We start from the raw sequence: 12,264 nt of genomic DNA, 5'->3' as shown, positions 1-12,264 counted from the left end.
AGGTACCCACTACCCCACACCACCTATACATTTACACGTGATAAGCCGCTTTGTTCAGCTATCATTTGTGGCCAGGTCGCTTCTGAAAAATTAGTTAATAGTTCCGTGGGCTTTACATGGCACGATAAAAAAACAAATTGTTTCAGTTTTATTTGTATTTTTTAAAGTGATTTGTTTACCTTTCCTATACTTTGCCCTCCTATCGTGCTGCTTGTATTATTTGTTGTTGTAACGTTCTGACCCGTCCCTGCTGGACATTGGTGAACAAGAGCTTCATAGCTCATCGGATTGCTTCTGCAGTCTAAATAATCAGATTCTGATTACCATGTCCGACGAGTCTCACTCCATTTAGCCGATAAAATTTTAATGATTGCTGGTCGTTTGGCGTTTAAACTCGGTTGTTACATTCACATTCTTGGTTCTTTCGGTAAAGTCACGTAAATAGAAAACCAAAAATATAGATAAGATAAAAGTAAAATTAAAAATAATAAAATAAAATAATACATTGAATATAATAAACGTAAAAAAACAATTAAAAATTGTTAAATCAAATGTAAATAAAAAAATAAATTGAACACAATAAAAGCAAAAAAACCACGACGTTTCGATCGCAACACACGCGGTCTTCACCAGGCGGAGAGAGGGGGGGCAAGGCTCCAAATTTTATTTTACTATTTATATTTTGTGGTTTTTTTGCTTTTATTATTTTCAATGTAAACTTAATTTTTTATTCTTTAAATGTTTAATTTTGTTTTATTTTTTTGTTTTCTATTTCCGTGACTTTACCAAAAGATTTAAAGCTTTCGTGACTGCTAGGATCCATACTCTTTCGTTCTATGGGGTAAAGTCACGTAGGTGAAAATAAAACAACAAAAATTCACGACGTTTCGGCCACAACACAAGCGGCCTTCATCAGGTGAAGGGACTTTACCCAATAGAACCAAAGAGTATTTACCAAAAGAACCAAGAATATGAATTCCTGCAGTCACGAAAGTTTTAAGTCAAAACGTTACATTCACAATTGCGTGGTTGTAATGACGAGTGTTATTATTTAATAAGCTTGACATTTAAAGAAAGCCCCCTCCCTCCATCTCCTCCTCCAACTTGGGAAGTTTCCAGCCCCCCCCCTCCCCCCCAGACCCCCCCCCCCCCGCCCCCACCATACGCCAAATGTTTTTTTTTTCTGGTTGGCTCAACCGGACACCCGGGTGCAGATAAGGCGATCTCCATGGTAATGGATCAAACACGGGGCCTGTGGCGTGGTGTGCTGCGCTCTGTGCTCCGTGTTCGAGAACGAGCCACGCGAAGGAGATTAATCGCTCGCTCAATCTGTCTCCACAGACTCGCTGGGAGGCTGGTGGCTGGGTGGGGGTGTGTATACTGGACGCGGTGTGCCGGGCGGAGAAAATATTTTTGTCCAGGTGTTCGACCCGAGGTCAGACCCGGCTGAAGTGAAGCTCGTGTGGTGGTGGTGGTGCTTTGCAACTGCTCCAAAACAAATAAAAGAGGGTTTAATTTTTGATTTAAAGCTTTCGTGACTGCAGTAATTCATATTCTTAGTTCTTTCGGTAAAGTCACGTTGAAGGAAAACAATAAAATAATAAAATATATATAAAAGAGGGTTTGTGGCAGAATTGTGCCACGTGTTTAAGCAACAAAAAAATGTGTCTTGGCTTGACAGCCAAGGCATAGGAGCGCGTCTAAAGAGATGAGAACCGCCGAGGAGATGGAGCGATGAAATCGGATTGTGTGCAAGGTGCTCGGTGGATTGCAGTATCGCAGGATCGTGAGAGGTGGCGGCGGCGGCTTAGGAATGCCTTTATCCTGCAGTGGATTGACCCTGGCTGATGGTGATGATGATGACTAGCAACTGGTATGCCCGCGGGCGTTGCTGGCTCTCTCTCGGCTCTCCTGTCTCACTCCCCCCGAGAATACCAGAGTGGTTGAGTGAGCGATCATTCAGATCTCATTTAAATTCGGCGTCCATCAAACCGTCCCAGATACAAACTTCTATTGGCCTTGGTTACATAAATCGCCCCCATCAATACATTTATTTTGCGTGGGGGAAAAATGTTGTTGCACACGGACACACACACGCACGCGCCCGTGAGTGTAACCCCCCACTGCCTCTACCCACCCAGCAGTATCAGCGAGTCCTGTACGACCACCAGTCAGCCAATTGCCAAGGTCGCGCGTGTGGAAGAGTAGTCCAAAATGTCCTCATCTAGAGGTATTCTCTCTCTCTCCCTCTCGAGAGCTCCTAGTGCAGCCCCCTTCCGTCAGCAGTGGCCGCGAGCAGTAGTTGCAGGCCTGCGCCTTTTTACCCTGAACGCTTGCCACGCGAGAGCCGAGCTTCTCTTCACGCCTGATGATGATGAAGGATGATGGTTTAACATTTGCAGAGAAACGTCGCGTACAAAAAATTGTCAACATTCTGCTTGGGCGTTTCAACAATCATCTTCCATCATTCCTCCGGTTTTGCTGAAAACCCCCAAATTTATCGGGGGCACACCTCTCCACCCGACGTAAGTGGCTCTGTCGGTTGAACGAGGGATAAACAGCTGACAATTGTCATTTGTAAACTCCACGGTGATCTCACCCGAAAAGCAGAAATTGTGAATCGGCACACACTCGGTTCGTGCTGCGCTGCCTCTGGATCGATTGTTTTTGTTCCGTCGAGGGCAATCGCATGTGGCAGGCTCTGTGACACTGCTTGACAATGCCGTGGCTTGGAGCTGTCGTGGTCCCTTCTTTCGCCGCCCCGCGGTGGAGCTGTGAGAGCGGTCATCCAGTCCCGAATCATTCGGGCGTCGCCAGCGACCATGAGGAGATGGAGCTCAACGGCGTTTTGGTGTCTGCTGCCCCCGGGATGGAGCGATGCAGTTCTTACCATGCAGTCATTCCCATGCAGTCATTCCCATGCAGTCATTCCCACGCAGCCTCCCTCTGGTGCCGCGAGATTCATTCGTTCCGTCGTTCGATAATAAGCGGGTTGGAGAGTCACGAGGTGATGCATTTGCTTGCATTCATTCGCCGGTTTATGAATGTTCTCATTCATTGATGGAGTCACTTTCCAATAAATGCCTTCATGTGTTTTCTGATTCATCCACCGTCGTCGTCGTCATCACCTTGAGTCATTCATCCAACTTTTAGTTATTCTGACACAATCACGAATCTTTTTTTACGATGCTCTCGTGAACGTTTGTCCTGAAAAGCGACCACGGGAAGCCTTCATCCAGCAGTGGATTGAGTAAGGGCTGATTTCGTTATTCGTACACGAGGTAACCGGGCAATGCCTTCCACACGACGTGATTATCATCATCATCAGCAGCAGCTTCCTCATACCGTACGACCATAATCAATATCCTGATATACCAAATCATCAACGGTAGCCTCGTCACACGCACACCCAACACCCATCACACACACACACACAACCACCTTCAGAGCGACACACACCCAGCCCTCATCCTCCCCATCATCAGCTCGTCCCCATCACGGCGTAGGCTGTTTGTCCTTGAGCTGTGTGGCTATCCGGTGTGGTTTCGGGTTGTATCAGTGCGCGTGTTGTTCGGCGCGATTTGTTTACAAAAAAAGATGACGTTGCGACGCTTCGCTCCACGTGCTGTGAGCTTCTTAGGGAATTAAGTTCCCAGCACGTGGAGGGCGCGAAACGTCGGACACAAGGCCGGCACTACAATGGACCCACGGGCGGACCCCGATTTAATTATCCTGAGCGGTGTACCCCGTAATCGCGGGCTCCCACACAACATTAATGCCCCCCCACCCCTCATACGAGAAGATGTGGAGCCAGGCCCCCCTCCCCCCACCTCGTGCCCCCCCCCCAGCCCCCCTCCTCCTGCCCCTCCCTCCGTCGCGTGCTCAACAAATTCCCCATCGCTCTGCTGGGCAGCACGAGAGGGCGTTGGTGGCTGTGGCGAGTGAGTCAACGCCCTCTGCGTCCCCCTGCTACTGTCTCACCCCCTCGTCCCCGGCATCTCGCCATTCCATCCCCGGGACGAACACTGACGAACACTCACGCCTCTCATAGCAACAAAATCTCCCACACATCATCAATGACCTCGTCCACCTCCTCCTCCTCCTCCCTACAGCTCACCCTGTTCCTCCCCACCCGCCTCTGTAGGGTAAAGGGGCGCCGCCGTGGCTAGGAGATGTTAACTCCCTCGCCCGGTCTGCAGGAGGTCGTGGGTTCCATCCCGACCTTGACGCCTGCTGCTGTTTCTTTGGAGTTTGCGGTGCCTCTCTCACCTCGTGGTCGCGTGGATATTTTTGAGCGGGTCCTCCGGGTTTTCCCCCTTCACAAATAGAATCAACATTACGCGTTTAGAGTATTTGGCTGAAATTAATTTCCACACGATAAGCCAGCCACTTCGTTGAGCTATCATTTGTGATGGCCAGGCCGCTTCTGATAAAGAGCTACGTAACAGCTTAGTAGGACTTCTTGCCTGGTAAAATAAAAAAAGATTTTAAACAGCTTTGTTTAGGGGGCACAGCCCTGCAATTGCTTGCTCCGTGCCACTGCTGGCGGTAAGGCGGTCCAACGAGAGTAGAACCTGCTCTGGACTGTATTTGGCCTACTCTTCCACACTGACTAGACGTCGTGGAAGAGGTGGATTCAGGTTTAAATAAAACTTGCACCAGTTTGAATTGCCGTTCCGGGAGATCGACTCGAATCAGCGACCTCTGGATTTTAAATCCATATCGCTGACCATTACTCCCCACGGCAGTATCCGAATCAGAATATTTATTCATACTGGAGAAATCCAGATGAGCTATGGAGCTCATTTTTCACAGATGAACCACCCCATCTCAAAGGTCACACAAAATCGGGTCAATCGACGTACCCGCTGTGGAGAGAGGCAGAGCATGTAATGACACCGAGAGGCGGAGAAGGAAGACGTGGATTCGAGAGCACACGCAGGATAATGGCAGCAGCAGGATCATCGTCGTCATCATCATCCAAGCTGTTAACAATTGCGATTGAGGCTTGGGCAGGGAGGGCTCGACAATGGTCGGAAGGGAGCGACTCCCCGTGGGCCAAGACTAAGAGCGGAGCGGCAATCAAGGGAGTGGAAATGCGCCTTGAGTGAGGACATCCACCGGGGAGATGGAGTGAGAAACGCCTCTCCATGTTGTGATGCACGTGCTGGGTGGATGATTGTTGTTGTTATGATGACATCGTGGGACCGTGAGAGATGGCGATGGCTTTTGACTGCTGTTAACAAAGTTGCACTATTAAACTACAGCATATTCGGTTTTTATTTTATTTTACCAGATAAGGCCCACCGAGCTATTTAACGCTTTTTCAGAAGCGATCTGGCCAGATGTGGAAATTTATAGCAGCAGTCAAATACTCTAAATGTTTCTAAATGTGGATGGAAAACCCGGAGGACCCGGAGAAAAACCCACGTAACCACGGGGAGAGAGACACGAAAACTCCAAATATACAGCAGCAGCCGACAGGGTCCGGATCGAACCCACGACCTCCTGTGTACCAGGCGAGATGGTTAACATCTCCTAGCCACCGTGGCGCCCCCACACATCTGGTGTCATAACCTAACAACTGTCGTTCACCACTAAGCGGAAGTGACGTCACCACGGCGCCTGTGCCAGGCTAGGTGCACTTTGAGGCCACGTGAAGTATCGAAGGCCCGCTGGCAAGAGGTTACGGAACAGACCCAGGTGCCATGGGTTGACTGACCGACTGGCAGATGCACCACCTGTGCCCACTACTGAGCCAACTCTCATCCCTTTTGCCGCCCGGAGCTCTGCTCGTCGTGAGCGTCGTTCCTCTGTCCTCCGTTGTTGCTGGAGGGCGACTGCCTTCAACTGACCAGTAGCGGCGTCCTTCACGAGCCTCCTCCACAGAGGTCGATAGTGACACCGCTGGTACCAGTCGTCGGCAAGTCCACTCAGCTCCACATCCTCCTGCACCACATCAGCCCACCTCTTCTCTCGCCCATGCGGCGCCCTTTTAGTCCCCTCTGGTACCACAAAGACAACACGGATTATAAAACGCACCCCAAACGTCTGCTTGTAAATTAAGATGGGGATGGGAGGGGGAGCGAATGCGTCTTATAATCTGGAGAATACGGTACCTGCGACCAGGGCTGCGCTGTGCGTGGTAACGGGCACGCGGGAGCTATGTGTCACGAGTGTGGGCAGCGTGCGTGACACGTGTGTGTGTGTGTCAGGATGCCACGTGCGGTGAACTCCACGAGATTCGCAACCACAGTGAAAGGGGGGCTGATGAGAATGGTGGGGGGTGAAGTGGATTGGGAGTGTCGTCGGTGTGAGCGTGTGAGTGATGCTGCGTGTCGATCGGTGTGTGGGTGATGCTGCGTGTCGATCGGTGTGTGGGTGGTGCTGTGTGTGGTCGGTGTGTGGGTGATGCTGCGTGTCGATCGGTGTGTGGGTGATGCTGTGTGTGATTGGTGTGTGGGTGGTGCTGTGTGTGATTGGTGTGTGGGTGGTGCTGTGTGTGATTGGTGTGTGGGTGGTGCTGTGTGTGGTCGGTGTGTGGGTGATGCTGTGTGTGATCGGTGTGTGGGTGGTGCTGTGTGTGATTGGTGTGTGGGTGGTGCTGTGTGTGATTGGTGTGTGGGTGGTGCTGTGTGTGATTGGTGTGTGGGTGGTGCTGTGTGTGGTCGGTGTGTGGGTGGTGCTGTGTGTGGTCGGTGTGTGGGTGATGCTGTGTGTGATTGGTGTGTGGGTGGTGCTGTGTGTGGTCGGTGTGTGGGTGATGCTGTGTGTGATTGGTGTGTGGGTGGTGCTGTGTGTGGTCGGTGTGTGGGTGGTGCTGTGTGTGGTCGGTGTGTGGGTGGTGCTGTGTGTGATTGGTGTGTGGGTGATGCTGTGTGTGATTGGTGTGTGGGTGGTGCTGTGTGTGGTCGGTGTGTGGGTGGTGCTGTGTGTGATTGGTGTGTGGGTGGTGCTGTGTGTGATCGGTGTGTGGGTGATGCTGTGTGTGGTCGGTGTGTGGGTGGTGCTGTGTGTGGTCGGTGTGTGGGTGGTGCTGTGTGTGATTGGTGTGTGGGTGATGCTGTGTGTGGTCGGTGTGTGGGTGATGCTGTGTGTGATTGGTGTGTGGGTGGTGCTGTGTGTGATTGGTGTGTGGGTGGTGCTGTGTGTGATTGGTGTGTGGGTGGTGCTGCGTGTGATTGGTGTGTGGGTGGTGCTGTGTGTGATTGGTGTGTGGGTGATGCTGTGTGTGGTCGGTGTGTGGGTGATGCTGTGTGTGATTGGTGTGTCGGTGGTGCTGCGTGTGATTGGTGTGTGGGTGGTGCTGTGTGTGATTGGTGTGTGGGTGGTGCTGTGTGTGATTGGTGTGTGGGTGGTGCTGCGTGTGATTGGTGTGTGGGTGGTGCTGTGTGTGATTGGTGTGTGGGTGATGCTGTGTGTGGTCGGTGTGTGGGTGATGCTGTGTGTGATTGGTGTGTCGGTGGTGCTGCGTGTGATTGGTGTGTGGGTGGTGCTGTGTGTGATTGGTGTGTGGGTGATGCTGTGTGTGGTCGGTGTGTGGGTGGTGCTGTGTGTGGTCGGTGTGTGGGTGGTGCTGTGTGTGATTGGTGTGTGGGTGGTGCTGTGTGTGATTGGTGTGTGGGTGGTGCTGTGTGTGATTGGTGTGTGGGTGGTGCTGCGTGTGATTGGTGTGTGGGTGGTGCTGTGTGTGGTCGGTGTGTGGGTGATGCTGTGTGTGATTGGTGTGTGGGTGGTGCTGCGTGTGATGGGGAGCGGTAGCGTAGTGGTTACCGAGCTGCACTACCAACCCGGTGACCCGAGTTCGATTCTCGCTCAAGGCCAACACCGGTGACGATTATCTGAACCGGTCTTGGGCCTCCCCTAGGTCGACTCAGCCTCAAATGAGTACCCGGTACGGTGTGTAAACATCGCCACTTGGGAGACAAAGGCGGCCGGGCGTGGTTGTTGGCCACCACCCCCTCATGTGCCGTGCCGGCCTTCATAGGTGCTCGCTAGCAGCACTTGCCCCTACAGTCTGTAAAGGCTACACGGGAGAGCTTTGTCTTTGATGCTGCGTGTGATGTGTGTGCGTGTGATGGGTGTGCGTGTGATGGGTGTGCGTGTGATGTGTGTGATGGGTGTGCGTTCGTGGGTGATGCCACTGCTACAGCAACTGCTGATGATGTTGCTACTGGTGATGGTGCGCCTTATGCTGCTGATGATGATGCTCAGGATGATACTCATCATCAGTGTAATACTGCTGCTGATGATGATGAAATTGTGACGGCATGCTTCGACACGGTGACGTCACGGACATCACATCTCTCGTCTTCACAGGGATGACCTCACCCCCATCCTCACTGCCCCCCATCGCCCCCCCCCCCATTGCCCCCCCACCCGCCCCTCACCCCGCCCCTCACCCGCCCTTCCTACTGCAGAAATAAACAAAACACAAAGACAAAGGTCCCCCGTGTATCCTGCGCAGGCTGTTGGGGCAAGCGCTGTCAGCGAGCGCCTATTAAGGTCGGCGCAGGGCTCGGAGTGGGGTGTGGGTGGGGGGTCCAGACACACAAATAGAGACAAAGCGCCCCGTGTAGCCTCTCGCAGGCTGTGGAACACAAACTGACATTGAAATACACACGCACAAAGACAAAGCTCCCTCGTACAGCCTTTAACAGACTCTTCAAATAATCGTCACCGGCGGTGGCCTGAGCGGGAATCGAACTCGAGTCGCCGGGTTCGTAGCGCAGCGCGCGAATCGCTACACAGTCGCTGCCCCCACACACACACAGACAGGATAAAGACAAAGATCCCCCGTGTAGCCTGTGAGACTGTAGGGGGCAAGTGCTGTTAGCGGGCACCTATGTTTACACCCTGCACAGATACACCACGCCCTTATGCCCGGCACACAGAACAACAACCAACACCAAAGGCAAAGCTAAAGCTCCGCCGTATAGCCTTAACAGACTGTCGGGGCAAAGTGCGGTTAGCGAGCACCTATGAAGGCCGGCACGGCACACGAGGGGGTGGGTGGCCAGCAACCACGCCCGTCCGCCTTTGTCTCCCTCGTGGCGATGTTTACACACCGCACCAGGTACTCATTTGAGGCTGAGTCGACCTAGGGGAGGCCCAGGTACCTGTTCAGATATTCGTCACCGATTATTGGTAGTCGTGAGCGGGAATCGAACTCGGATTGCGGGGTTTGTAATGCAGCGCTAACCGCCGCACCACCGCTCCCCACAACAACAACAACGACCACCACAACCACCACAACCACCACCACCACCACAACCACCACAACCACCACAACCACCACCACCACAACAACGACCACCACAACCACCACAACCACCACCACCAACCGTTCCCACGTGATATCTGCGGACCTCTCATTCTAAGAGTGCTCGCAATTCAATTACAGAATCCATGTTAAATTTATATTTTTAAAACACTGTGAATGTAGCAGATTCAAGTGGCCGGATCAGGTCACGTTAATACATTTATATAATCAGCATCATCACCGGCCATGGTAAATCCACTGCTGTCACTCTAAAGAAGCACCATTGCCCGAAACGTCGCCTATTGCATATTTTATTTATCTTTTAAAGGCCGCGGTGTTTTTTGTGTGTTCAAGGTGGTCCAGCTGTCTTGTGAGCCCCATTTAATTAACACTGAACGTGTTTTTGAGTAACTTTTATTAAAAACAGAAATTAATATGCAACGGGAACAACATGTTACGGGTCAATTAATTGGGGGGTCACAAGAATCACAATATGTATTTATAGTGCAGGAGGAATCCGATGAGCTATAAAGCTCTTTTCACAGATGTCCAGTAGGGACGGGTACGCACGTCACAAGACATCTGGACCGCCCTGTTTAGTCGGATTGTTATTTGCGCTACGGCCTGTGTGCGCGTGTCCGTCTCGTCTGTGGAAAAAAGCGCTTTATAGCTCATCGGATTCCTCCAGTGTAAACAAATATTCCGCTTCTGATTGTGCGCGTCGCGGGGATGAGGACTCGCTCTCTTCGCCGCCGGGTGCGCGCGCTCCACGCGGAGCGGCGGGTCGCGGACTCGACCGAGAGAGGACCCACGCCGTGGAGACGGAGCGACGAAATGGGCTCAGCTGCTCGTGAGCAGCAGCAGCAGAGGAGACGGCTCCACCCAAGGACGCGCGCAAGCGGGGAGAGTTTCGATGTGTGTGTCTCTCTCTCTCTCTTTGTCTCTCTCTGTGTGTCTGTCTGTGTGTGTCTCTCTCTCTGTGTGTGTCTCTCTCTGCTTGTGTGTCTGTGTGTGTCTCTCTCTCTGTGTCTCTCTCCGCTTGTGTGTCTGTCTGTCTGTCTGTGTCTCTCTCTCTGTGTGTCTCTGTGTTGTCTCTCTCTGATTGTGTGTCTGTCTGTGTGTGTCTCTCTCTCTGTGTGTCTCTGTGTTGTCTCTCTCTGCTTGTGTGTCTGTCTGTGTGTGTCTCTCTCTCTGTGTGTCTCTGTGTTTCTCTCTCTCTCTCTCTGCTTGTGTGTCTGTCTGTGTCTCTCTCTGCTTGTGTGTCTGTCTGTGTGTGTCTCTCTCTGTGTCTCTGTGTTGTCTGTCTCTGCTTGTGTGTCTGTCTGTGTGTGTCTCTCTCTTTCTCAGTGTGTCTCTCTCTGCTTGTGTGTCTGTGTGTGTGTCTCTCTCTCTGTGTGTCTCTCTGCTTGTGTGTCTGTCTGTCTCTCTCTCTGTGTGTCTCTGTGTTGTCTCTCTCTGATTGTGTGTCTGTCTGTGTGTGTCTCTCTCTGTGTGTGTCTCTGTGTTGTCTCTCTCTGCTTGTGTGTCTGTCTGTGTGTGTCTCTCTCTGCTTGTGTGTCTGTCTGTGTGTGTCTCTCTCTCTGTGTCTCTGTGTTGTCTCTCTCTGCTTGTGTGTCTGTCTGTGTGTGTCTCTCTCTCTGTGTCTCTGTGTTTCTCTCTCTCTCTCTGCTTGTGTGTCTGTCTGTGTCTCTCTCTGCTTGTGTGTCTGTCTGTGTGTGTCTCTCTCTCTGTGTCTCTGTGTTGTCTCTCTCTGCTTGTGTGTCTGTCTGTGTGTGTCTCTCTCTGCTTGTGTGTCTGTGTGTGTCTCTCTCTGCTTGTGTGTCTGTCTGTGTGTGTCTCTCTCTCTCTCTGTGTGTCTCTGTGTTGTCTCTCTCTGCTTGTGTGTCTGTCTGTGTGTGTCTCTCTCTCTGTGTGTCTCTGTGTTGTCTCTCTCTGCTTGTGTGTCTGTCTGTGTGTGTCTCTCTCTCTGTGTGTCTGTCTGTGTGTGTCTCTCTCTCTGTGTGTCTCTGTGTTGTCTCTCTCTGCTTGTGTGTCTGTCTGTGTGTGTCTCTCTCTGTCTCTGTGTTGTCTCTCTCTGCTTGTGTGTCTGTCTGTGTCTCTCTCTCTCTGTGTGTCTCTGTGTTTCTCTCTCTCTCTCTGCTTGTGTGTCTGTCTGTGTGTCTCTCTCTCTGTGTGTCTCTGTGTTGTCTCTCTCTGTTTGTGTGTCTGTGTGTCTCTCTCTCTTTCTCTGTGTCTCTGTGTTGTCTCTCTCTGCTTGTGTGTCTGTCTGTGTCTCTCTCTCTGTGTGTGTCTCTGTGTTGTCTCTCTCTGCTTGTGTGTCTGTCTGTGTGTGTCTCTCTCTCTGTGTCTCTGTGTTGTCTCTCTCTGCTTGTGTGTCTGCTTGTGTGTCTCCGTGTTTGTGTTTTGTCTCTTTCTCAAATTTAGCAATCTTTGGAAGAACGTAATCAACCAGGTAGGGTGTTGACTGTTGTGTTAGCCGACTCCCTTTGTTGTATTGCATTGCATTTCTATGTTTACTAGGCTTGTTTTCTCTTTCATTCCTACCTGATGATGATTGCTTGTGTTGCAATCGAAACGTCGTATGCTATTATGTAATTTATTTTTTTCTTTCTACGTGACTTTACCGAAAGAACCAAAGAGTAATTCCTGCAGTCACGGAAGCTCCAAATCAAGTTTGAATCTCGATGGTCTCGATGCGCTGGACGAGCCCTGCGAATCGACGGGAGTCGATGCTGGAACAGGAGATCATTGCACCACGCGCTAAAGGTTTGGTGGCAGTGGGGGAGGGAGGGAGAAGGATTTTGAGGGCAAGGGGGGGAGGGAACTTGAGAGGTTTTTGTGTGGGGGCGAGATAATGGGGGGGGGGGGGGGGTTAAGAGAGTGGTGGGATGGGGGGTGGTTGGGGGGGGGGTTGTGGAGGGGGGATGGGGGGTGAGAGGCGAGGGATAGGGAGGGGGGATAATGGTGTGGGGGGGGGGGCGGCAGACAATTGAAGACATTTG

Source organism: Petromyzon marinus, chromosome 54 (genome assembly GCF_048934315.1).
Source record: "Petromyzon marinus isolate PM22_M1 ecotype Great Lakes invasive population chromosome 54, UKy_Petmar_22M1.pri1.0, whole genome shotgun sequence".
In the NCBI taxonomy this organism is placed as follows: Eukaryota; Metazoa; Chordata; class Hyperoartia; order Petromyzontiformes; family Petromyzontidae; genus Petromyzon; species Petromyzon marinus.
The sequence above is the reverse complement of the archived record's forward strand: the minus strand, read 5'-3'. Positions refer to the sequence as shown.